The 25,842-nt window shown below is 45.3% G+C and overlaps 1 protein-coding gene across 10 annotated transcripts in view; it reads left to right on the top strand.

Moving 5' to 3' along the window:
* Positions 1-837: 837 nt before the first annotated feature.
* Positions 838-25,842, top strand: part of LOC137434585 (poly(rC)-binding protein 3) — a 226,208-nt gene continuing 201,203 nt past the window's right edge. For 5 of the 10 annotated variants that reach the window (XM_068127760.1, XM_068127762.1, XM_068127765.1 and 2 more), the window contains exon 1: positions 868-990. The gene's annotated coding sequence lies outside the window, so the exon portion shown is untranslated. Of the gene's footprint in view, positions 991-1,123; positions 1,212-5,225; positions 5,324-25,842 lie in introns of those variants that run through there. The other 5 variants (XM_068127761.2, XM_078785694.1, XM_078785695.1 and 2 more) reach the window with 5 other exon arrangements.

Here is a 25,842-nt window from a genome sequence, read left to right on the forward strand (position 1 = left end):
AGACCCTTTGGATCAATAAGAGCCTTAAGACCAAAGACCTCAACGACACTTCACACTCGTAAGACCCTTAAGACCCCTTTTATATTTACGACCGTTTCGACACCTTTATATGCCTTCACCCTTTCAACCTTTTATACCCTTGAGCCCCCTAGAACATGAAGACTTTACATCCCTTAAGTGACTTTCCACCCCTTAGACCTCCCCATCTTTCACCCTTCAGGCAGATTAGACAGCTTGCCCCGTTGACCATTTCGAGTTTTCGGCCACTAGGACCTTTATAGACCCTTTTATATTATAGTTTTACATGCTTGAGACATTAGACCCTTTACTGCCCTTTTGACACGGTTTATATTATTGGAATGTCACCTTTAAGCCATCGATAACCTTTTCAGCACACACCATACAAACATCTGTAGGTAGTCCTCTTGCAAAACACAGACGATACTTTTTCCAGCAAGTAATGCGACCACCCACAACTCGACCTACCCACGGGTGTGTACTCTGCTAGTACCGATACTACTGTATTTAATATATCTTCAATGATGATAACGAAAGTTCCATGACGGTGTTGTTCGTTCGATGACGGTGGCTGTGTAACAAAGCTGTTTATATTTCTTGTTTTGAAGGAATTTTTCATCTTTTATCTTTTTTTTTACCATATAGTTTGTGGATTTACCTTTTTCAACTCACTTCTGCATCATTGAATAAGAAATCGTAATTAATGCGGTGTCATAGGTGGTAAAAACCCTCTTGATTCGTAAATGTTATTAACTGATACAATAGTAGATAAAATTCACAAATCGTATTAAAACAGTGTCGTTTGTAATAAAATGTAACATATATAGATAAGTTATCTGACGAGATGAAATTTTTTCGGCGGATGAATACACCGTTCTGACTTCCCCGCCTTTTTTGTTCGCGCCTGCGGCCTGGTCGGACTTGTGTGTGGACAACTGTACCCACGTGTACAATCGGTTCGCCAGTCGCCCGGTGTGTACATGCCTTCTTGTGTACAAGCCTAATGCTTGCACGCACATCGGTTTGCCTTGTGTGCGTTTGGAGCTGCGTTCTTGTGTACTTGTGATGTGGATAATGAAGTCGAGGCCTATATTCAGGGTTTGCCAGCGTCAAATGGTCCTGTTTCCGCTTGTGGCCCACATGGAGGCCTTCTTCCTTCAAACGATTATTTTAATCCATACAAGGAAACGAGTGTTTGTGATTGAACGATTTATAGATCCGTGCTTGTGTCACCATACAAACATTGTGTGTGTACGTGTTTGTACGTGTTCCTCCTATTTCGTGTTCAAACATTTTCTATGAGCGGTATTTATTTATTTATTAAACCGTCATGGTGGATCCACGTATTTTCAAAGTCCGAATGCGTTTTTCCTTTCCTGGCTTCTCCATGGATGTTTTATTTAATGACAATGTTTCAGAGTTTGTTTGTCTTTTGCTTTGGAGACGATTACTTTCTACCGATAATTCGATGTGTGTGTTTTCGGCCATTTGTCTTGTCTGCACATTCATTCATCACAGGACACACGATCTCTAAATATTAATTATCATTGGATGTGTTTACAAACGGCTTTAATCGTTGGTGTTTCGGTGCAAAAAAATAATAGATTGCAACGTGTTTGTGTTTGTTTGTGCTTCTTACGGTGTATACTGTATGCTATGCATATCGGGTGTGTGCCCTCATGTCTCGGGGGGCGTGTGTGCGGCTCGGGGGGCGTGTGTGCGGCTCGGGGGGGCGTGTGTGCAGGCTTGGGGTGCGCGTGTGTGCAGGCTTGGGGTGCGCGTGTGTGCAGGCTTGGGGTGCGCGTGTGTGCAGGCTTGGGGTGCGCGTGTGTGCAGGCTTGGGGTGCGCGTGTGTGCAGGCTTGGGGTGCGCGTGTGTGCAGGCTTGGGGTGCGCGTGTGTGCAGGCTTGGGGTGCGCGTGTGTGCAGGCTTGGGGTGCGCGTGTGTGCAGGCTTGGGGTGCGCGCGTGTGCAGGCTTGGGGTGCGCGCGTGTGCAGGCTTGGGGTGCGCGCGTGTGCAGGCTTGGGGTGCGCGCGTGTGCAGGCTTGGGGTGCGCGCGTGTGCAGGCTTGGGGTGCGCGCGTGTGCAGGCTTGGGGTGCGTGCGTGTGCAGGCTTGGGGTGCGCGCGTGTGCAGGCCTGGGGTGCGCGTGTGCGGCCTGGGGTGTGCGTGTGCGGCCTGGGGTGCGCGTGTGCGGCTCGGGGTGTGTGTGTGTGTGTGTGTGTGTGTGTGTGTGTGTGTGTGTGTGTGTGTGTGTGTGTGTGTGTGTGTGTGTGTGTGTGTGTGTGTGTGTGTGTGTGTGTGTGTGTGTGTGTGTGTGTGTGTGTGTGTGTGTGTGTGTGTGAGAGTGAGTGAATGTTGTGTGCATGCGCGCACGGTTTGTTGAGTTTGTGCGCAGTCGGTGTCCACGTGCACATCTAGATATATTGCCATCTATGTACCTTGGCGAGGCTGTGTTTTAAATGCTTTGTTTCTACCTCCCCCACCAAAGGTGGACGATGGTTGTGTTTTCACCCATGTTTCTTTGTTTGTTTGTTTGTTTGTCTGTAAGCCGGATATCTCAAAGTTGTGGACAGATTCGGATGAAACTTGTTGGACTGGTTGGGTGTGATTCAGTGATTCTTCACAGTTGAGTTGTAAGGCTAAAAGCGATATTTCACATGATGTCTCAAAAAGTTGTGGATGACTTGTAACAATACTGGTAAATGTGTTTGTTAGGAGACTAGAACAAGCCAATTGGACTTTGGTTCAGGTCCGAATCCAGATATGACCTATTAGTGGGATACAAAACGTAAACTGTTCAGCCTGGCGGATGTATGCTCTATCGAGTGTCGTTCTAGTTTTACTCATGTGACGACCGGCATGCATGTGTTTTTATTGTTTACTAGCGGTGTGAGACGGGGTTTTCAAACACTTTTCGGGCCGTAACTTTTTCACCATTTGAGCGTTTGTCGTGAAAACTTTATTGTGAGAATATGGAGTAGACAAATTAATCATTTGGTCAAAAGAACAAGGTTGCATAAAATCCTCAATTTTCATCCGATTGAGCTGACATTTGAGCAGGGTTTCCATATCAGGTCAATGAAGCCTATGGCCTTGGAGATCAAAACGTCACGGTCGACTGAAATGATCAATGTTTTTTTAGCTGTTTGCATCATTTTTAGCGTGTGAATATGAAGAAGTCCGAATACAATACATTTATTTTATTTTATTCCATGTAACTGGTATCCATTGACCCATTGCTGTTCTTCCAAACTGCTTAATTTTAACCCTCCCCTTCCCAGGGATTATACAAGTTTTCACACATGTTTACAGAAGCATGTTACCAACGTAATCCCACATAACTGCAAGAATAAATCATTGCACAAATGCTTTTTTATGCGTTCACCGACAGTCGCCAGAGGCATTATGTTTTTGGGTTGCCCGTCCGGCTTTCCGTCCGTCCGTCATCGGATTTTCGTACCCGCGATAACTTGAGAACGGCCAAATCGATCCAAGTCAAACTTGGTACAGGAATGTGTTATGATGTAAAGATGAACTGATTCGATTTTGGCATCAGATGTCAGAGGTCATGTCAGGTAAAAATGTGATACTTGAGAACAGCTGAAGGGATTTATATCAAACTTGGTACAAGTATTTATAATGATGTTATAATGTGAGCGGAGGCATATCGGCCATGTCGCGACGTTGAAGTGCTGTTCTACTTTTATCTTTTTTTACTTTTGTGCAATTTTTGTGGTTTGCTCAAGCCTACACATCCAAATTGTGGGAAGCGAGTCAACTCGACTTTAGATTTATCCATGTCGTTTTCACTGGAAAAAATAATATCCTAAAATTCACAGATGACGTCATTCACATATGACGCTGTTGGCTAATACTAGCTCATCCACCTTTTGATGGCATTTGCTCCATCAAAGATTCCACTACCAGTCCCAGGCCACTTGAGTTACCACAATCTGGTCCAACTGGATCATGAGTGTTTTTTAGGATACACCCTCTCTTATCACTGGTACAATTTCGATGCTCGTCAGCTTCCATGATCTCTTGACCTCATTTTTGAGTTCCTGGTTTTGGTAATTTTCTTGATTTCTGCATTGTTTCAGCCAAAATCTCTGGGTACTGATATCTCAATCATCAATGCTGTCTTTTCCATTTTGTTCCTGAGTACAATGTTCGGACCCAATGCTTTGTTTTCTATGTTCACGCTCGATGGAATCATCAGGTCGTACGTGAGCATGACGTCTTCATTTTCAATGATTTCCCTTGGTTCGTGTTTCCATGAGTTTTCTGCTACTGGGATGTTGAAATTTTTGCAGATATGTCAATGAATCACTTTGCTTACTTTGTTGTATCATTGTGTGTAAAGTTGTTCATATAGTTTTTTGGATCCTGAGAGCAGGTGACTAGTACTTCCTGTTTCTGTCTTTCAAAATCTACACTTGTCCGTCTGACTCAGTCCCACCATCTTTTAAATCCATCGGTGTGGTGTCCTTGAATTTGGGCATTTATTATGATTCGTTCTCCGTCCCAGTTGAGCTGACTTCTTCTTCGCCATTCCAATGAGCCTTCTTTGTCTATCCCGACTCTGTCCAATTATTTTTTGTATTTACCTGCTCTTTTGTCATTCTCCCAGTTGTTGGTGTATATTTCCTGATATTTCTTTTTATATATTTCTTTTGTCGTTTTTGCAATTGTTGCGGCTGTATTTGTTGCTGTTTAATTTACCTGTGTAGTATCTTCTATTCACAAGCCTGGTGTTGGCTTAGCGGTTAAGGTGCCGGCTTGGGATCCTAGGATCCTGGGTTCGAATCCCGATCGATCGCTGAATTAACACCAGGGGGGTTGACTCAGCCTGTCATCCTTCCGAGGTCGGCAAATCGAGTACCAGCTTACTGGGATGAATGATCACGGTGTGTACCCCGATTTAGAATAGGTACACAGTATCCCTGCGCATCGTAAGAGGCGACCAAGGGTTGGCGTCAGGAAGGGCATCCGGCCATAAAAACATTGCCTCAAACAGGGAACCATGATTGTCATGGGGCCCGCAAGGCTAACTCCCACTCTAGTGGGGAAAATGGCCTTAAAACGATCATTCATTCATTCATATCTTCTATTCACACCTAGTTTTGGAAATTATTTGCAAGGTGAGTTGGGGATACTTTTTCAGGTTTGTTGTGTTCATGTTTGTTTACAAATTGCATCCCATAGTCTGTTGAGCATTTGACATCCTCAGCTAGTCCTGCACTCGTCGCTCTGCGTACCTGGTTGAGTTCCATCAGGCTGCTCCCTCCCTCTCGTCTCGGCAGGTACATTCTCAGGATACACTGGTTTTTGCAAAACATTTTGTGGATGGTAACGAGTTTTCTTGTTTTGATGTCTAACTTGTTGATTTCTGATTGGGCCCAGTTTATTATTCCACAGCTGTATTGGAACACTGGTACTGCGAGCTGGTTTATGGCTTTGATTTTGTTTCTTGGGGAAAGGTATGTTTTCAGGATCGGCTTCGTTCTACGTCGGTATTCTTTGGTGATTGTTTTGCGTATTTGTTTGTGGCATATTTGGGGTGGCCCTCTTCTACTTCGAGGTATTTTTATGATGCTTCATTTTCTGCATATCAAGGAAATGGGGATGGGCGAGATAACTGCCCAGAGGGAACTGCTGTATTGTTGTTTCAAGGTGAATTTTTCCGCTGTCTGTTTTTGTTGGTTTACCTTGAACAAATGTGCTTTTGGCACACTTGTCTCGTCCAAATTTCATTTGAATGTCTTCGGAAAAATGTTTCACTAGTTTTAGTTGTTTTGTCAATTCTTCCTCATTTCGTGTGAAAAGCTTTAAGTCATCCATGTAGTGTGTGTGTGTTTATGTAAGCGAGTGTAGTGTCTATTGAGTAATGCTTTGAAGCATTCAGTATAGCATATGAGAATGCAACCTGTAAATTATCAAACTTTGTGCAGATGCAATATGTAAATACGTTTTTCAAAATGAGAACTGTACTCGTGCGCATACCTCAGTCAAGCTGAACTGTTTACATTTTGGAGCCCACTGATGGGCAGGATGTCCACCAGACGTGGAGGTGTCGTTCATCAGATTGTGGTCTCTTCGGGGTGTTAGAATGTTCTCATTCTGAGAGGATGATCACATCACCTGTCTCTGTTGTCCAAATGCTGGAGCTCAGATGTGAGAGAGAGAGAGAGAGAGAGAGATAGAGATAGAGATAGAGTTTTTGATTTTTGTTCCTCTTTATTGAAAGGTATCATTCAATGTGATTCCAGACAATTATTTCCAAACAAAAGGGTTATGGCTTACTTCAAAGAAAAATACATGCAACACATGCAGAGGAAGAGCATGGTGGATGGGGTAACATAGAAGCAAAGATTCCAGATTATAAATTAATTACTAAAACGCCATTGACCAAGCTACATAAAGATTGTTTGGCGCACCATCGTTTTTCAAAGACAGCAAAATCATGGGTTTCAAACTCAAAATGGACACGAGATGTAACCGACGCTTTAAAAATCCTTAAAAGGTCATCAGCTAAAATATCAATGTTCTGCAATTTCTGTTTTCTTGAAAGATAAATGGCAAGCTTTGCTTCAGAGCACAAGAAGTTCCCTAAAAAACATTCATTTTTACTTAAATGAGAAATATTAAAACCATATATAAAAACACAATGTGTGAAAATCAAACCGAGCCCCTGAGTCACATGTAATAAAATATTAAAAAGGGAGGACAGTCTCGAACACTCAATGAAGGCATGAAAAATGGTTTCAGGGGCATCGCAGAAGGGGCACAATTCTGAATTTTCAGAACATATGCGATGGGACAGAACATTGCAAGGCAAGATGTAGTGCGCCAGCCGCCATTGTAAATCCCCAGAGCGCTTGACGATTGGCTCCTTATACATCACGTGCCATTTGATTGTTGCGGAATGGCCAGCTTGAAGCAACGCTTTCCAATGAGCTCGTGGCTCTGCAGGTCTGTCAGGAATGAGAGTGTTAACACTTAGACTATACACCGAGGATTTCTCCATCGAGTTAAAGGAGATAAAACCCCGAAATGAAATTAAAAGACGAGGAAAAGGACATTGGGACAGAGGGAGGGCAGCCTCAATCTCTGGATCCCACTTTAGCCCGGTTAGTTTAAAAGCTCGTGAAATCACAGAGAAAATCCTTCCAATAACTCTGATGGATCTCACACCAGTTGCCACGGCAACATTAGCAGCTGGCTTCCATCTATATGTAAAGGGATTCCTAAGGTGCTTGACCCTGGTAAAGTTGACATCAATGAACTTTTGCACAAAGGAACGGTCACTACAGACCCCTTTAAAAAAGGGATTAAAGAAAATTGGTTCATTTAAAAACATTTGGAGAGTATAGGCACTGGTGTCGCGGCAAAACGCGACTGTCTGCCATGCTTCCAGCATACTTCTGTAAAACAAGGGGATCGATGTTATGTCCACCCTCGCTGCGTCAAGAAGAAAGATTTCGTCACCGAAGCCAAGTCGCCCTGCTTGCCTGAGCAAGCAGTGAGCAAAGGCTTTCCATGGTACATCGGAATACAGCAGCCTTCGTAATGCAAGGAGGCGAAAAGCCATCACTTTACTTGTTACGTCTATCAATCCCTGTCCACCTTCAGCAATGGGCAGACTTATTACGCCGGGCCGGAGCCAGTGCTTCCCATCCCAAAAGAAATTGATAAAAATACTTTGGAGCTTTTTAAGAATAGAACCTGGGGCCTGTAGTGCCATAAACCTATGCCACAGCATCGATGCCGCAAGATTATTGATGACCAGAGTACGACCCCGATAGGAAAGCTGTCTCAATAGTCCCCTCCATTTTTGCAGCCGCTGCTCAGTCTTGGTAATCAGCGATTCCCAGTTTTTAGAAAAGAAATCCTGAGTGCCGAGAAAGACCCCGAGGTAGCATATCCCATCATGTGCCCACTCAAGCTGCATTGGCAGGGTCGGAGGGGGGATACCATTCTGGGGACCTAAGTAAAGAGCTTTGGACTTCTGCCAGTTGACCTTTACGGAGCTAGCCAAGGTAAACTCATTGGTGGACTCGACCAGGGCACAAATATCTTCATCCGAATTAACAAACGCGCATAGGTCATCCGCATAAGCGACGGTCTTTACTGGGTTGGCCAATGGCAGAGGACAGAAACCACGAAGCCGTGTGCGCAACCGATTCAGAAGAGGCTCAACGGAGAGGGAATAAAGAAGGCCGGACAAAGGGCACCCTTGGCGAATACCCCGAGTCACAGAAAAAGGCTGACTTAAAATATTATTCACCTTAAGCAGGCTAAAAATATTATTATACAATAATTTGACGTGACCGATGAAAGTTTCACCAAAACCAAACCCCCGTAAAACAGCAAAGAGATAAAAATGATCGATGGCATCAAAAGCCTTTTCTTGATCTAAAAACACTAGACCAACATTTCTTTGTTCCGCGGTACAAATATCAATCGCGTCACGCACAATAAAAATACAATCATGTATTGTTCTTTTTGGGATACAATATGATTGATCGGGGTGTACAATATCCCCGATGACAGGCTTGAGGCGGTTTGCGAGAGTTTTTGAAATAATTTTATAGTCAGTGCAGAGGAGGGAAATTGGACGCCTATTCCGAAGTTGTTGTAGGTCTCCCTTCTTGGGTATAAGGGCAAGTACAGCCCTACGGCAACTGAGTGGTAATAAGCCTGAATGCAGGCCCTCAATTAAGAGGCCGAGCAGTTCGGGTCCCAGTTGGTCCCAGAAGGCCTTATAGAGCTCCGCAGGGATTCCATCCAGCCCGAAGCCTTGCCGGTGGGCAAAGTTTGCAAAGCGGCAAAGAGTTCCCCTAGGGTAACTTCTTCGTCCAGTTGCTGCCGTGCAGACTCAGACAGGGTTGGCAGAGAAGCAGTCATTGAAAGAATCACATTCTTCTTTGTGTTCCTAGCACAATACAAATCTGAAAAATATTCTTTGGCCAAATTTCTGATCTCGTTTTGGTCCTGAGTCGTTCGACCTCCTTGCGTGCACAGTGAAGTTATTTGCTGGTTTCTCTTCGCTCGCAGTTCCAAACCGAAGAAGAATTTCGAAGAGGTATCAATGAAACGCAGGTTCTCCATTCGTAATCGTATTAGAGCCCCTCGAGCCTGCTTTGCGCAGAGCTTAGCAAGGAGGGCTTTCTTCTTCACAATTAAAGAACAAGTCCTTTCAGCGCTCTGGGCCGGAAGGTTTGATTGCAGACACAAGATCTCTTTGGCGATGAGAGTTTGCATCGCTGTTTCATTCTTCGTACAAAAGGAGTTATATTGTTGGCAAAATGACCTAATCTGGGCCTTTGCGTTATCCCACCATTGCCCAAGGCAAGAGAAGGAAGGCTTTCGCAACTTTATAACTTCCCAAAAGGCCCGGAAAGCATCAAGAAACGCTTCATTTTGCAAGAGGCTGACGTTGAAAGTCCAGTAAGCAGCACCGCGATTCCGGGCCGGAGAAAGGACATGAAGAATGGCCATATGGTGGTCCGAAAAACCGCTCGGGGCTACAACAGCGTGGCCCACAACATTTAAGGAGTCACTGTTGACATATATTCTGTCCAGCCTCGCAAGAGACAGCCGGCCATTTGCACAGCGGCACCATGTATATTGACGTGCGGATGGATTCTGAAGCCTCCACACATCCACAAAGGAAAACTTGGACAATGCTCCCCTTAGAGGCACCAAGCTTGCTGGATGGGGCTCTGCTCCATTGCGATCAAGAGTGGGGTCCATTGTGCAGTTGAAATCCCCACTCAGACAAACAATACCATCAAAGTCAAGGTGCGTGAGAGTAAAATCCAACTGTGTAAAAAAATTAAATCTTTCTGTGCTATTACTCGGTGAATATACATTTAGGATCGTGTGCTTATAACCATTAAAAAAGAAATTCACTGAGACTAAATGCCCTTTAATAATTTCTTTAAAAGCGACACCCTGTGCACAGAAAGAATGATGCAAATAGACAGCAACTCCAGCACGAGAGCAGGCCAAGCTGCTAAAGAACCACTGTCCTTTCATCATTCTGTTCCATTCACTAACGCAAGAAGGGCTACACCTCGTCTCTTGCAAAAGAACAATATCAAAGCGTTTATGCTGGACAAGCGACTTTACCTGGGCCTTACGCAGGGGGGAGCACCCCCCATTAATATTTAAGGTTACAATAGAAAAGGTCATCTTGTAAATTTAAAGATGAATAATTAAGTGGGGAAGAAGTCAGACTGTGCCTGCAACTCCTTCCTGGCTTTGAGCACACATTTCCTAAGGCGAAACACTTGTGACTCTGTCACACCAAGCTGTTCTGCCTTGAGGAGGAGATGTTTGGAGGAAGTTATGAAAGCAGACAAATCTGGGAAAAAATTATCGATTTTGATTTGTTTCTTTCGAAACGTGTCTTGAAGAAACTTTAAGATCTTGGTGGGTGACACTTCAGCGCCTCCCTCGGAACCTTGAGCCAAACCTGGATCATTCCAGGCTTCAATACTAGCACCGGAGGCAAGCGACGAGGCACCGTCTGAGTCATCATCAGAGTAGTTTCTATTAACATTAACACACTCTGATGTGAGTGTTTCCACAGCGGAAAATTCGCCCTTTTCCAGAGGCAGGACCGGTGTTTCCGTAATGGGGGTTTTAAAATCCAGGTGAGAAACTGAGGTTTCTGCAACGGAGGCTTCGCACTCTACCGGAGAAGAGGTCGTTACATTTTCCGCCTCCATGGTTTCCGACATTTCACACTCAACAGGGAGTGGGGGTGCATCAGGCACCTCATTAGAGGTCACCTTGCCAGTAGTCATGGAGGTGTTTACGATCGGTTCTGGGGTCGTTGTGCGCGGCTCGCAACAATCAGGTGCGGAAACGTCTTCTTCTTCTTCTTCTTCTTCTTCGCCTAAAACACTGAATCTGTTTTGCAAAGCAAAACCAGCCGTGGACGAATCCGTTTCTGAAACAGGAACGTTAAGCTCCTTTGCCGACGCCATTTTTTTCGGACGGCTCGATTGCACGTCCTCACCAACCCCGCCACGTTTTTGCCTCTTCTTGGAGGTCACAGTGATGAAAACCCCGTCTTCCGTCGGGGGTTCCTCAGTTTCAAGCCTCGGAAGTGAAGGCTGATCCAGCGTCCTGGATGTGCCACATGAGGCAGCGTTTGGCTCGGTCCGTGTCGATGTGCCACTTGAGGCAGCGTTTGGCTCCGTCCGTGTCGATGTGCCACCGGACATGGACGTCGGACAAGCACCTTTCAAATGTCCGTGCTCCCCGCAGGTGAAACACGTCATCGTCTCCGGTGCGATGTACATCGTGTAGTTTCGCTTATCAGCAACCAGCGTTGCCGACGCATTGAGCGACTGGGCGTTGTTCTTTAGCACGATGTAGCAATGCCGTCGGAACGACATTATGTGACGAACCGTTGAATCGGATCGCAAACGAAGAGGAATCATGGAGACTCGTGACACCACGGTCCCAAACTGTTTTAAAACGGACACAATATCTCCGCTTTTCACGCACGGCGGAATATTCGACAAAATCACTTTCACCGCCGGCGTGTCCATCGGACTCACATTAACAAAAATGTCCGGCGGTACCGACAAACCCGTTTCGACCGCCTGGGCTACGTAGCGCTCCTCTGAAAGAAAAACCACAACTCGTTGGTTCATCTTCGAAGCCGCTAAAACGTTCTCGATCCCAACGAGCTCTCCCAAGCCCAACACAATGTCCTCGACCCGAACTCCGTCGGACGGACTCACGATGACTCCATTCTTTCGAGTCAGCGACTCATAAATACTATTCTGCAAACGACCGCTTGCCATAGCGATAAATGAACCAAAACTAAGGAAAAATTTGAAAAAACAAAACAAAATAGAACCTATCGCAAGCAAAGCCTGCAGGCGAAGGTAAAATGAAAAGAAATAGAATAAGGGAGCCGATAAACGACGATAATGAAGAACACGGCAAGCAGAGCACAGGCCCGAAGAACACAAGGTTCTTTAGGACTCGCACCAAACTCACCATGCGCGCTCTCTTTCTCTCTCTTGTCTCAACAAAGAAGGAAAAACACGGGGAAAACTTCACAAACACGTACAAGGACACAGAGGGAGTGAAAAGGGGGATGGGAAAGGCAACAACACAACACAGTACTCACAGCTCCTCACACACAGCAGCCATGATTGCCACACCCACGCACGACTCACCAACGAGAGAGAGAGAGAGAGAGAGACAGACGACAGACAGACAGACAGACAGACAGACAGACAGACAGACAGACACAGAGAGACAGAGACAGACTTTTGACTTTTCTTCCCCTTTATTACAAGGAAAACAAGTTTTACATGGTGAAGGATGTTTGTACAGGCATCAAAAGAAATAACCAGGAAGGAAAGGGGTAACAGAGAAGCAATACTTTAGATTTATAAATTGATTGTTAAAACACCACCAACCATACCACATAAGGATTGTTTCACACACCACCGATTTTTAAATAAAGCAGGATCTTGAGTTTCAAACTCAAAAAGAACACGCGATGTAACCAATGCTTTAAAAACAGTTAAAACATCATCAGCTAAAACGTCAAGTGTTCTGCAGTTTTCGTTTCCTCGATAAATAAATGGCAAGTTTTGCCTCAGAACACAGAAAGTTTGCTAAAAGACATTCATTTTTACATTGATACAAAACATTAAAACCAAATATGAAAACACAATGTGTAAAAGTCAAACCGAGCCCCCGGATCACACGTGACAGGATTTTAAAAAACGAGGCCAACCTTGAACATTCAATGAAAATGTGAAAAATGGTCTCTGGGGTGGCGCAAAAGGGGCACAATTCCGAGTTTTCAGGACATATACGGTGGGACAGGATGTTGCAAGGCAGGATATGGTGCGCTAACCGCCATTGTAGATCACCCGAGCGCTTGACAGTAGGTTCTTTGTACATCACCTGCCAGTTTATTGTTGTGAAACGGTTAGCTTGAAGCAGCGCTCGCCAATGAGCTTGTGGCTCTGCAGGTTTGCCAGGAAAAAGAGTGAGAACACATAGATTGTACACTGAGGATTTCTCCATCTGGTTAAAGAGCCTAAAACTTTGAAATAAAATTAAAAGATTTGGGAAAGGACATTGGGATCGATGGAGGGCATCTTCTATGTCTGGGTCCCATTTTAACCCGGTTTGCTTAAAGGTCCGTAAAATCACAGAGAAAATTCTGCCAATGACTCTGATGGACCTCACACTGGTGGCCACGGCAATGTCAGCAGCTGGCTTCCATCTATGTACAAGGGGGTTCCTGAGGTGTTTTACTCTGGTAACGCCGACATCAATAAACTTTTGCATGAAAGATCTGTCACTACAGACCCCATCAAAAAAAGAATTTAAAAATATTGGTTCATTTAAAAACATCTGAAGGGAGTAAGCACTGGTGTCGCGGCGAAAAGAAACAGCCTGCCACGCTTCCAGCATGCTTCGGTAGAACAACGGGACCGATGTCATATCCACGCGCTTCGCGTCGAGAAGAAAAAGCTCGTCACCATAGCCAAGTTTCCCAGCTTGCCTAAGCAAACAATGGGCAAAGGCTTTCCATGGGACGTCGGAGTATAGAAGCCTTCGTACTGAAAGGAGGCGAAAAGCCATCACTTTGCTCGTCACATCTATTAGCCCCTGTCCACCTTCTGCAGTCGGCAGGCTTAGTATTCCTGGCCGGAGCCAGTGCTTCCCCCCCCCAGAAAAAAATCTACAAAAGAGCTTTGAAGTTTTTAAAGGATAAAACCTGGGGCCTGCAGTGCTTTAAAAACATGCCAGAGCATTGATGCCGCGAGATTATTAATGACCAGAGTACGACCCCGGAAGGAAAGCTGCCTCAATAGTCCCCTCCATTTTATCAACCGCTGCTCGGTTTTGGTAATCAGCGACTGCCAGTTTTTTGAAATAAAATCTTGAGTTCCAAGAAAGACACCGAGGTAGTGTATTCCTTCATTGGTCCATACAAGGTGCCCTGGTAGGGTTGGAGGGGGAGTTTCATTCCGTGGACCTAAGTAAAAAGCTTTGCTCTTTTCCCAATTAACTTTAGTCGAGCTTGCCAGGCTAAATTCCTCGACAGACTCAACCAGAGCGCGAACATCGTCATCGGAGTACACAATTGCACAGAGGTCATCCGCATAAGCAATGGTCTTTACGGGATTTTCTAACGGCAGAGGATAAAACCCTTGTAGCCGTGTGCGTAAACGATGTAGTAAAGGTTCAATTGATAGGGAGTATAGAAGGCCAGACAGGGGGCACCCTTGACGAATACCCCTGGTAACAGGGAAAGGCTGACTTAAGATGTTATTAACTTTGAGCAAGCTAAAAATATTATTATACAATATTTTGATATAACAAATAAAATTTTCCTTAAAACCAAACCCCCGTAAAACAGCAAAGAGATAAGAGTGATCAATCGTGTCGAAAGCTTTTTCTTGGTCTAGTCTAAAAACACCAGACCAACATTTCTATGTTCAGCAATACAAATGTCAATCATGTCACGTACAATAAAAATGCTATCGTGTATTGTCCTTTTAGGGATGCAATAGGATTGATCGGGGTGTACAATCTCCCCAATCAGAGGTTTGAGGTGGTTGGCAAGAACTTTTGAAAAAATCTTGTAGTCCGTGCAGAGGAGCGAAATGGGACGCCAATTTTTAAGCTGCTGGAGGTCTCCTTTCTTAGGTATGAGAGCAAGTATAGCCCTGCGACAGCTGATTGGTAACAAGCCTGTTCGTAGGCTATCAACTAAGAGGTCAAGCAACTCAGGTCCCAACAAATCCCAGAAGGTTTTGTAGAACTCTGCAGGGATTCCATCAAGTCCAGAAGCTTTACCTGTGGGCAAAGTTTGCAATGCAGTAAAGAGTTCGTCAAGAGTCACTTCCTTGTCAAGTTGTTGACATGCAGGTTCGGACAAGGTGGGCAAAGAAGTGGTTAAGGAACGAATCATGTCTTCTTTAGTGTTTCTGGCGCAATACAAGTCAGAGAAGTATTGTTTTGTCAAGCTTCTAATGTCTTTTGGATCGTGTGTTGTTCGGCCTCCTGGTGCCTGCAGCGAAGTTATTTGCTGGTTTCTCTTTTTTCGTGCTTCCAAAGCAAAGAAAAACTTGGAAGGAGTATCAATAAAGCTGTAGTTCTCCATTCGTAGCCTTATTAGAGCCCCTCTGGCTTGTTTTGCACAGAGTTGAGCAAGGAGTGCTTTCTTCGTTGCTATTAAAGAACTAGTCCTTTCGGCACTGGGAGCTGGGAGGCTTGACTGGAGAGACAATATTTCTTTGGCAATTAGAGATTGCAGCGCAGATTCGTTCTTTGTACAAAAGGAGCTATATTGCTGGCAAAAGGTCCTAATATGGGTTTTCGCATTGTCCCACCATTGTATGAGGCAGGAGTAGGAAGGCTTCCGTAGTAGTAAAGCTTCCCAAAAGGCTCGGAAGGCGACAGGAAAAGCGTCATCTTGCAGAAGACTCACATTGAAGGTCCAATGGGCAGTGCCACGATTTCGAGCCGGGGAGAGTATATGAAGAACAACCATGTGATGGTCCGAAAAACCACTTGGGGTGGCGTCAACATGGTCTATCACGTTTAGAGAGTCATTATTGATGTAAAATCTGTCTAGCCTTGCAAGAGATAGCCGGCCATTTGCACATCGGCACCACGTGTATTGCCGTGCAGATGGGTTCTGGAGTCTCCATACATCCATGAGGGAGAATTTGGACAATGCTCTCTTTAAGGGTGTTGTACTTGATGGGTGGGGCTCTTCTCCATTACGATCAAGGGTGGGATACAGTGTGCAATTAAAGTCCCCACACAGACAAACAAGACCATCAAAATCAAGGTGTGTGAGGGACATTTCTAACTGTGTGAAAAAAGCTAATCTTTCTGTGCTCGTGCTGGGTGAATATACATTTATTAAAGTGTGTTTGTAACCATTATAAAAGAAATTAACTGAGACTAAATGCCCTTTAGTAATCTCCTTAAAAGTGACATTTTCAGGACAGAAAGAAGGATTTAAATAAATAGACACTCCAGCACTAGGACAGGTCAAGCTACTAAAGAACCACTGTCCTTTCATGATGCGAGTCCATTCGCTCATGCACGAAGAGCTACATCTTGTCTCTTGCAAAAGAACAACATCGAAATGTTTTTGCTCGACAAGCAGCTTTACCTGAGCTTTACGCAGGGGTGAACGTCCCCCATTTATATTTAAAGTTACAACAGAGAAGGTCATGGTGTAGGTAGGGAAGATTTATCATGTACAGGGAAGTTAGGGTGTGCTTGTAGCTCTTTCCGAGCTTTCAATACACACTTTCTCAGGCGAAAAACTTGTGACTCAGTCACACCAAGTTGTTCAGCCTTAAGGAGGAGACGTCTTGAGGAGTTTATAAAGCCAGACAGGTTCGGGAAGAAGGTTGTAATTTTAACCTTTTTCTTTCGAAAGGTGTCCTGAAGAAACTTTAGAATTTCCATGGGTGATAAATCATCATCACCCTCCAGTTCCTTGGCTATTGCTGGGTCATTCCAGACCTCGCTACTAGCACTAGAGGCGAGCGACGAGGCCCCATCTGAGTCGTAATCCGAAAGGTCTTCATTTTTTTCCCCACACACCGAAACCGATGCTCTCATAACGGGAATATCGTCTTCTACTAAAGGTGCAGCTGTTTCCACAGCGGGAGTTTTAAAAACCGTAACAGGGATTAACGTTTTTATATCAGAGGCTTTGCACTCTCCTTCTGGAGCTGCTACTTCTTCTGCCTCCATTACTTCAAACACTTCATCGTCAGCAGGGCGCGGGACAAGAGCAGGTTTGTGGTTCTTGACTTTAGTTTCAGTAACCGGGGGGGTTACCACAACATCTTGGGGCATTGCGCTTGGTCCTTGTTCATGAGAGGAATGAACGGAAACGTCTTCTTCCATTTCAGCAAACACACTGAACCTATTCTGCAGCAGAAGACCAGCTGCAGGGGCTTCTGTTTCTAAAAAAGAAACATTACGTTCGTTCGACGGCGCTATCTTTTTCGAAACGCTCGCCTGTATGTCCTCATTACCGCTTCCTCTTTTATAACTCCTCCTGGAGGACACGGTAGTAAAACCCGCGTCATCAGCCGGTGAATTATCGATTTCCGCGCTCGAATGTGAAGGCTGATCTGCCGTCCCAGACGCGCCATTGTCATTGCGAAGATCGACATTTGGTTCTGTCCGTCTAGATGTGCCACTAGGATCGGCATTTGCTCCTGACTGTCTAGATGTGCCACCGGATACACACTTCGGACAAGCACCTTTTAAATGTCCGAAGGCACCACACGTGAAACACGTCATTGTCTCTGTTGCGATGTACATTCGATAATTTCGATTTTCAACGACCAACGTAGCTGAAGCATTGAGCGATTGAGCATTGTTTTTTAACACCATGTAACAGTGCCGCCGGAAAGACATGATATGGCGGACTGTAGAATCCGAACGCAAACGGAAGGGAATCATGGAGATTTTTGACACCACGGTGCCAAACTGTGTTAAAACGGACAAAATCTGTTCGTTTTTTAACAAAAGGCGGTAAATTAGATAAAGTGATTTTCACCGCCGGTGAGTCCAACATACTAACGTTAACGAAAATATCTGGCGGTAAGGACAAACCAGTTTCAACCGCCTGAGCGACATAGCGCTCCTCGGAAAGAAAAACAACAACTCGTTGGTTCATCTTTGAAGCTGCTAACACATTTTCAAAACCAACGAGTTCACCCAAGCCCATCACGACGTCATCGACCCGAACTCCGTCGGGTGGGCTAACTATTACCCCATTTTTACGAGTAAGTGACTCGTAAATGCTGTTCTGCAAACGACTGTTTGCCATAGCGATAGAATGAACCAAAACTAAGGAAATATTTGAAAAAACAAAACAAAATAGAACCTATCGCAAGCAAAGCCTGCAGGCGAAGGTAAAATGAAAAGAAATAGAATAAGGGAGCCGATAAACGACGATAGTGAAGAACACGGCAAGCAGAGCACAGGCCCGAAGAACACAAGGTTCTTTAGGACTCGCACCAAACTCACCATGCGCGCTCTCTTTCTCTCTCCTGTCTCAACAAAGAAGGAAAAACACGGGGAAAACTTCACAAACACGTACAAGGACACAGAGGGAGTGAAAAGGGGGACGGGAAAGGCAACAACACAACACAGTACTCACAGCTCCTCACACACAGCAGCCATGATTGCCACACCCACGCACGACTCACCAACGACCAGCAGGGGGCGCGAGAGAGAGAGAGAGAGAGAGAGAGAGAGAGAGACTTTTGTATCTTTTTATTATAAAAGTATAAAACCATTCCACAAAGCAGTTTTAAACCAAGCAACGAGTTCAAAGAAACATTGTATAAGGATCATAAACACACCAAAAAAGAACAAAGGATATTCAAAAGAAATCAGCAAGTATAAAAATTTTACCAACCAAAGGTGAGGACACAAACAGAAACCACAAACAATTTTAAAGGAAATGCTCACACAAGAACTATGAACACATCAAGAGCAAATTAAGCGTTTGATTAAATAAAGTGAAAAATTGAGAAAGGGAAAGAGAGGGGGGGGAGAGAGAAGGGGAGAGAGAAGGGGAGAGAGAGAGAGAGAGAGAGAGAGAGAGAGAGACAGAGACAGAGACAGAGACAGAGACAGAGACAGAGACAGAGACAGAGACAGAGACAGAGAGAGACAGACTTTTTTTTTCTTCTTTTTTTTTTTATTTTATTTTATTGGTGATCCCAATGCGATCCAAATGGACAGACCAGGAGACAAACCTCGCACAACCAGTAGCCGGGAGCGACAGAGCATCCGTGTCTTTCCCAGCCGTGTTCCTTTCTGAATGCACCATGTAACACGTCACCATGTTCACTGCTGGAGGAATGTTTGTGAACGCATTATATCATAACACTTTTCAGATATGTTTTCCTTGATGAACTTGGGGACTTGTGAGCCACTCCAGAGGTGTTGAAAAAAGGCCGATCGTAATGGGCAGGTGCTCCATCTTGGAGGTGCTCCATCTTGGAGGTGCGCCATCTTGCAGGCACGCAATGTTGCAGGTTATTCATCTTGCAGGTCATCCATCTTGCAGGTGCCCCATCTTGTAGGTTCTCCATCTTACAGATGCTCCATTTGTATGAAGCTTTGGAGTTGCAAGCTTTCTGGGGCTACAGCGGTGATCAGTTCACTCATTTACCCCCGGGTCGAGCTGTAACCCCCCCCCCCCCACAAATTTGGAGAGAGAGAGGGGGAGAGAGAGAGAGAGAGAGAGAGTGGGAGAGGGAGAGAGAGGGAGAGAGAGAGAGAGAGAGAGAGAGAGAGAGAAACATTCGACATTTGTCCCCGTTTGTTGCCAGGAAAACATTGTTCACAGTGAAAACCCAAAAAAACAATTCAAGGCGATGGCTGTACAAGTTTAAAATGGGAGACAAGATAAATCATAAATTCATTGCAAGAGAACCATCAGCCAGTTGACATAAGGATGCCTTGACACACCACCGTTGTGAGAACACTGTGCAATCATTCGATTGAAACTCAAGATTTACATGCGATGTGACGAAGGCTTTAAAGAGGTGAACAGCATCATCAGCAGAATTACAGGCATTTTGCATCCTGTGTTTTCTCGACAAGTATATGGCAAGTTTTGCTTCAGAAGACAAATAGTTGGCTAAAAGGCACTCATCTTTACACAGGCGGGAAGTGGTGAAACCGAAGATAAAAACACAATGCGTAAAAATTAGGCCAAGCCCCCGGACCACACGCGATAAAACTGTAAAAAGGGGTGCCAACCGAGGACAATCAACAAAAATGTGAGAAATGGTTTCCGTCGCACCGCAAAACGGACATAATTCCGTGTTATCGGAACATATGCGATGCGATAAAACATTTGATGGTAAAATGTAGTGCGCCAGCCGCCATTGTAAGTCTCCGGAGCGCTTGGCGATGGGGGCCTTGTACATAGTAAGCCAATTGATGGTGGTGAAAGGAGTGGTCCGGAACATTCTCCCCCAGTGCGCTTGCGGTTCTGCGGGTCTATCATGAACAAGGGTTAAAACACACAAAGCATAAACACAAGATTTCTCCATCAAATGAAAAGAGGTGAAGCCCTGAAAATGAAGTAGAAGTCTAGGAAAGAGAAATTCGGATAAAGAAGGGCTAGCTTCCGCCTGTGGGGCCCATTTTAGCCCTGTTCCCTTGAAAAAACGCAGGATCACAGAAAAGATCCTTCCTATGACTCGAATGGATCGAACTCCGGTGGCTACAGCAATGTCAGCAGCTGGCTTCCATTTGTAAGGAAAAGGGGTTCTGAGATGTTTAACCTTGATGCATCCAACGTCGATAAACTTTTGCATAAAAGCACGGTTACTGCAGACCCCTTCAAATATGGGGTTTAGAAAGATGGGCTCGTTTAAAAACAGCTCAAGAGAATAGTTCCTGTTGTCACGGCGAACAGGAACCGCTTGCCATGCCTTCAGCATACTCCTATAGAATAGAGGAACTGGTGTTACATCAACTTTCGTGGTGTCTATAAGGAACAGTTCTTGGTCGTAGTTGAGTTTCCCTGCTTGCTGAAGCAGGCAGTGAGCCGACGCTTTCCACGAGACGTCGGTGTACAGCAGCCTACGAAGTGAAAGGAGGCGAAAAGCCATCACTTTGCTAGAAACAGCAATCAGTCCATGTCCTCCTTGAGCAGCAGGCAGGCTGAGCACACCAGGTCGAAGCCAGTGCTTACCTCCCCCAAAAAAGTCGATAAAAGTAGCTTGTAGCTTTTTGAGAACGAGATCTGGGGGCTGCAGTGCCATTAAAACATGCCAAAGCATTGATGCCGCAAGATTATTTATAACAAGGGTTCGGCCTCGATAAGAAAGTTGACAAAGTAAACCCCTCCATTTCAGCAACCGTCTCTCAGTTTTGATTATAAGAGACTCCCAGTTTTTTAAAATGAAGTTTCCAGGGCCAAGAAAAACACCGAGATAAAGGATTCCATCTCTTGTCCATTCAAGTTGTTCGGGCAGAGTTGGAGGAATGGCTCCATTTTGTGGACCAAGGTAAAGAGCACTGCTCTTCTTCCAATTGACCTTTGCAGAGCTTGCCAAACTAAATTCATGGACACATTGGACCAAGGCTGAGACATCTTCATCCGAATGAACGATTACGCAAAGATCGTCCGCATAAGCGATCACCTTAACTGGGTGCGCCGTTGGTTGCGGAAGGAAACCGAGAAGACGTGCACGCAAGCGAACAAGCAAAGGTTCAAGTGCGAGGGAGTACAGGAGGCCAGACAAAGGACATCCTTGGCGAATGCCTCTACTGGCCGGGAAAGGTGGACATAAAATATTGTTAACCTTGAGTAGACTAAAGATATTATTATACAGTAACTGTACGTGAGAGATAAAATTTTCTGGAAACCCAAACCCACGTAAAACCGAAAAAAGATAAAAGTGATCAATGGTGTCAAAGGCCTTTTCTTGGTCTAAAAAAACCAAACCAACATTTCTTTGTTTAAGATCACAGATATCAATTAAATCACGCACGATAAAAATACTGTCATGTATTGTCCTTTTCGGAACACAGTAGCATTGATCGGGGTGTATGATGTCGCCAATCACGGGCCTGAGCCGGTTGGTAAGAGCCTTGGAGAAAACTTTGTAATCCGTACAAAGCAGTGAGATGGGACGCCAATTTTGCGGTTGCTGGAGGTCTCCTTTCTTTGGGACCAGGGCGAGTACCGCCCTACGACGGCTTAGCGGCAGTAAGCCTAATCGTAGGCTGTCAACCAAAACTTCGAGTAACTCTGGTCCCAGGAGGTCCCAGAAAGCTTTGTAAAATTCTGCAGGTATCCCATCCAAGCCAGAGGCCTTACCTGAAGGTAAGGTTTGTAAAGCAGCATGGAGTTCTTCCATGGTTAGCTCCTTGTTCAGTTGCAGGCACGCAGACTCCGACAAGGTGGGTAAGGAGGAAGTCAAGGATCCCGTGATCTCGTTATCGATTCCCTTAGCGCGATACAGGTCAGAGAAGTAGTTCTTGAGGGAATACCTGATGTCTTTTTGATCGTGCGTTATTCTTCCTTCCTTCGTCCTTACTGAAGTTATCTGCTGACCTCTCTTAGTTCGGACTTCCAGTGCAAAAAAGAACTTGGAGGAGGTATCCAAATGACGCAGGTTCTCCATTCGGAGACGAATCAGCGCTCCTCTAGCTTGCTTTGCACATAGATCAGCAAGAAGAGCTTTTTTCTTCGCCAGCAGAGAGTTCGTTCTCTCAGTACTAGAAGCCAAGAGGTTGGATTGCAAGGATAATATTTCCTTGGCAATCAGGGATTGAAGGGCAGAGTTGTGTTGAGTACGATAAGCTCCATATTGTTGGCAAAACAATCTCATCTGTACTTTGGCATTGTCCCACCACTGCCCAAAGCGGGGGAAGGATGGTTTACGTTGGAGCAAGGCCCTCCAGAATGCATGAAATGCATCAACAAACATTTTTTCTTCCAAAAGGCTCACATTAAAGGTCCAGTAGGCAGCACCACGATTCCGAACTGGTAGGCAAGCACAAAGCGTAACCATGTGATGATCTGAGAAGCCACTCGGGACAATGTCCGCGCCACTCACGATATTCAGAAAAATACTGTTAATATAGAACCGGTCCAATCTTGCGAGCGAGAGGCGACTCTTTGTGCACCGACACCACGTATATTGGCGGACAGAAAGATTGCGGATTCTCCACACGTCAACAAGGGAGAACTTGGACAAGGATCTTAACAGAGGCACTGCGCTTGCTGGGTGAGGCTCCTCTCCATTACGATCAAGGGCAGGGTCCACGGTACAGTTAAAATCTCCACCCAAACAGACAAGTCCATTAAAATCAATGTGCATGAGAGATGTTTCCAACTTAGTATAAAAGGCAAGTCTTTCTGTGCTATCACTAGGTGAGTAAATGTTCAGTACCGTGTGTTTAAAACCATTGTGTGTAAAAGTGACTGAAATTAAATACCCTTTGATTATGTCATTAAAAACTATATGAGAGCTACAGAAGGAAGGCTGTAAATAGACAGCTACCCCAGCCCTTGGGTGTTCCAGACTACTAAAAAACCATTTTCCTTTCATTATCCTTTGCCACTCCCCCATACAAGAGGAACTACATCTTGTCTCTTGTAGAAGTAGAATATCGATGCGATTTTCCTTAACAAACTGTTTAACTTCAATTTTCCTTAGGGAAGAACGTCCCCCATTAATATTCAAACTGGCGAAGGAGAAAGCCATGATATAAGGGTGTATATAAACGTGTCAAACAGCTTGGCTGGGCTACATCTGCAGCTCCTTCGCTTTCAGGATACATTTCCGGAGACGATAGACCTGTGATTCGGTCACGCCAAGCTGTCCGGCTTTAACAAGCAGTCGCTTCGCAGAGACCACAAAGCCGATTAGGTCAGGGAAAAAATCTTTAATTTTTACCCGTTTCTTCCGAAAAGTGTCCTGGAGAAATTTTATGATCTCGGAGGGTGGAACACTGGTCTCACCCTCCAAATCTTGGGGAAAACCCGGGTCATTCCAGGCTTCGACACTCCCGGCAGAGGCGAGCGACGAGGTCCCGTCCGAATCACATTCCGAGTGTCGGTCCATGTCCATGACATCAGTTTCATGCTCCTGATATGGAGCTAGTGGCTTCACAAGGGAAACGTCACATTCCGCACCCAAAGCAGAAGGAAGAGGAGTATGTGGGGGAGGAGGAGGAGGGGGGGCGGGAGGAGAAAGAAGGGGGATGGGAGGAGGAAGAGGAGTGGGAGGAGGAAGGAGAGTGGGAGGAGGAAGGAGAGTGGGAGGAGGAGGGGGGGTGGAAGAGGGGGAGGAGCGGGAGGAGGAAGAGGGAGAGGAAGAGATGTACTATCAGGAGAAGTTTCACATTCTGCTGGGGGCAAACCCGGCACGTCATCAGCTGATGCCTTACACTCTGATTCACCTGGGCTCGAGGTTGTCTGCAACTCAGGAACGTCACACACCTCACCCCCAGCAGGAAGAGGGACAAGAGTGGACTCGGCGTTCACATACACGGTGCCTGTGACCATGGGAGTGGTCACATGCGCTTCCTGTTGCACCACACCAACTTCCTGTTCGAGTTCACCAACTCCACAAGCAGAAGCATTATCATCCTCCAGAGCAAGAACGTCGAACCGATTTTTGGTTTTAAAAACCTCAGATATTGCTGCTTCCAAACGGGACTCGTCATGTTCGTCAGCCGGTGCCATCTTTTTTGGACAGCTCGCTGCCACATCCTGACTGTTATCAGTTAAATGTTTTAATTTATGTTTCCTTTTATAAGGAACAACGGTAAACCCCTCACCATCTGCCTGGGGTTGAGCCACCCCCGCCGCCGACGGCTCAGGTAAATTACTCGTGTTTGAGGCATCACGAGGGTCCCCGACTCTAGATGGACCACTTTTTGTGTTAATGGTCTTCACCGGTATCGATGCATCACCGGCGGTATTCTTGGGGCAAACGTTTTTTAAATGCCCCGATTCACCACAATTAAAGCAAGTTATAGTTTCCGTTGCAATATAGATTTGATAATTGCGGTTTTTATATTTCAACGTCATAACTGCATTGAGTGATTGAGCGTTATCTTTTAAAATGATATAACAATGACGTCGGAACGACATAACATGCCGAACCGAGGCGTCAGTGCGAAGACGAAGCGGAACCATCGAGACCCGCGACACAACTGTGCCAAAAACACTTAGTGCAGAGACGATCTCTTCACTAGTGAAAAAAGGAGGAATATTGGACAGAGTTAACCGAACGGCCATTGTGTCCAAAGGATTAACGTTAACAAAAATATCCGGCGGGACGGTTAAACCGATTTCAACCGCCTGGGCCACGTGTCGCACGTCCGACAGGAAAACCACGATGCGATGATTCATTTTTGAAGCTGCAAGAACATTCTCGATTCCAACAAGGTCTCCTAAACCAATCACCACATTCTCAACACTAACTCCATCAGGTGGAGTAATTATCACTCCCTCCTTACGAGTGAGCGACTCGTACACACTATTGGACAAACGTCCGTTTGCCATAGCTGAAAAAAATATATAAGGGAAGTTTAAATTTAAACAAAAAGAAACCTGTCACAAGCAACCAGCAAGTGAAGGTAAAGGAAAAAAGATAAGGAAAAAACAATATATAAATGAGGAATCGAAACCACCGACGAGCAGTTCGACCAGAAAAACAAGGCAAATGAAACGCAGGCCCAGAAACCGAAGGTTTCAACAACAACCTGCGAAAACACTTACCGTGCGCTCTCCCGCTCTCTCTCAAGTCCTCAACACACACAGGAAACAAGGGGAAAACTTTACAATCAGAAACAGGGACACAATGGAGTGAATAAGGGAAATAGGAAACAGCCAACACAGAGCACTCACGACACGAAGCGAGCAGACGCCATACCACCGCACCCAACGCACTGACAGCCAGCAGATGGCGAGAGAGAGAGAGAGAGAGAGAGAGAGAGAGAGAGAGAGAGAGAGAGAGAGAGAGAGAGAGAGAGAGAGGAGAGAGAGAGGAGAGAGAGAGAGAGAGAGAGAGAGGAGAGAGAGAGAGAGAGAAGAGAGAGGAGAGAGAAGAGAGAGAGAGAGGAGAGAGAGAGAGAGAGAGAGAGAGAGAGAGAGAGAGAGAGAGAGAGAGAGAGAGAGAGAGAGAGAGAGAGAGAGAGAGAGATAGATAGATAGATAGATAGATAGATAGATAGATATTTTCATTCCTTTTTTGAAGGAAAAACCTTTTCCACCATGCAGGCAGGTAAAACA

Source organism: Myxine glutinosa, chromosome 10 (assembly GCF_964187855.1).
Source record: "Myxine glutinosa chromosome 10, kmMyxGlut1.1, whole genome shotgun sequence".
Taxonomy (NCBI): Eukaryota; Metazoa; Chordata; class Myxini; order Myxiniformes; family Myxinidae; genus Myxine; species Myxine glutinosa.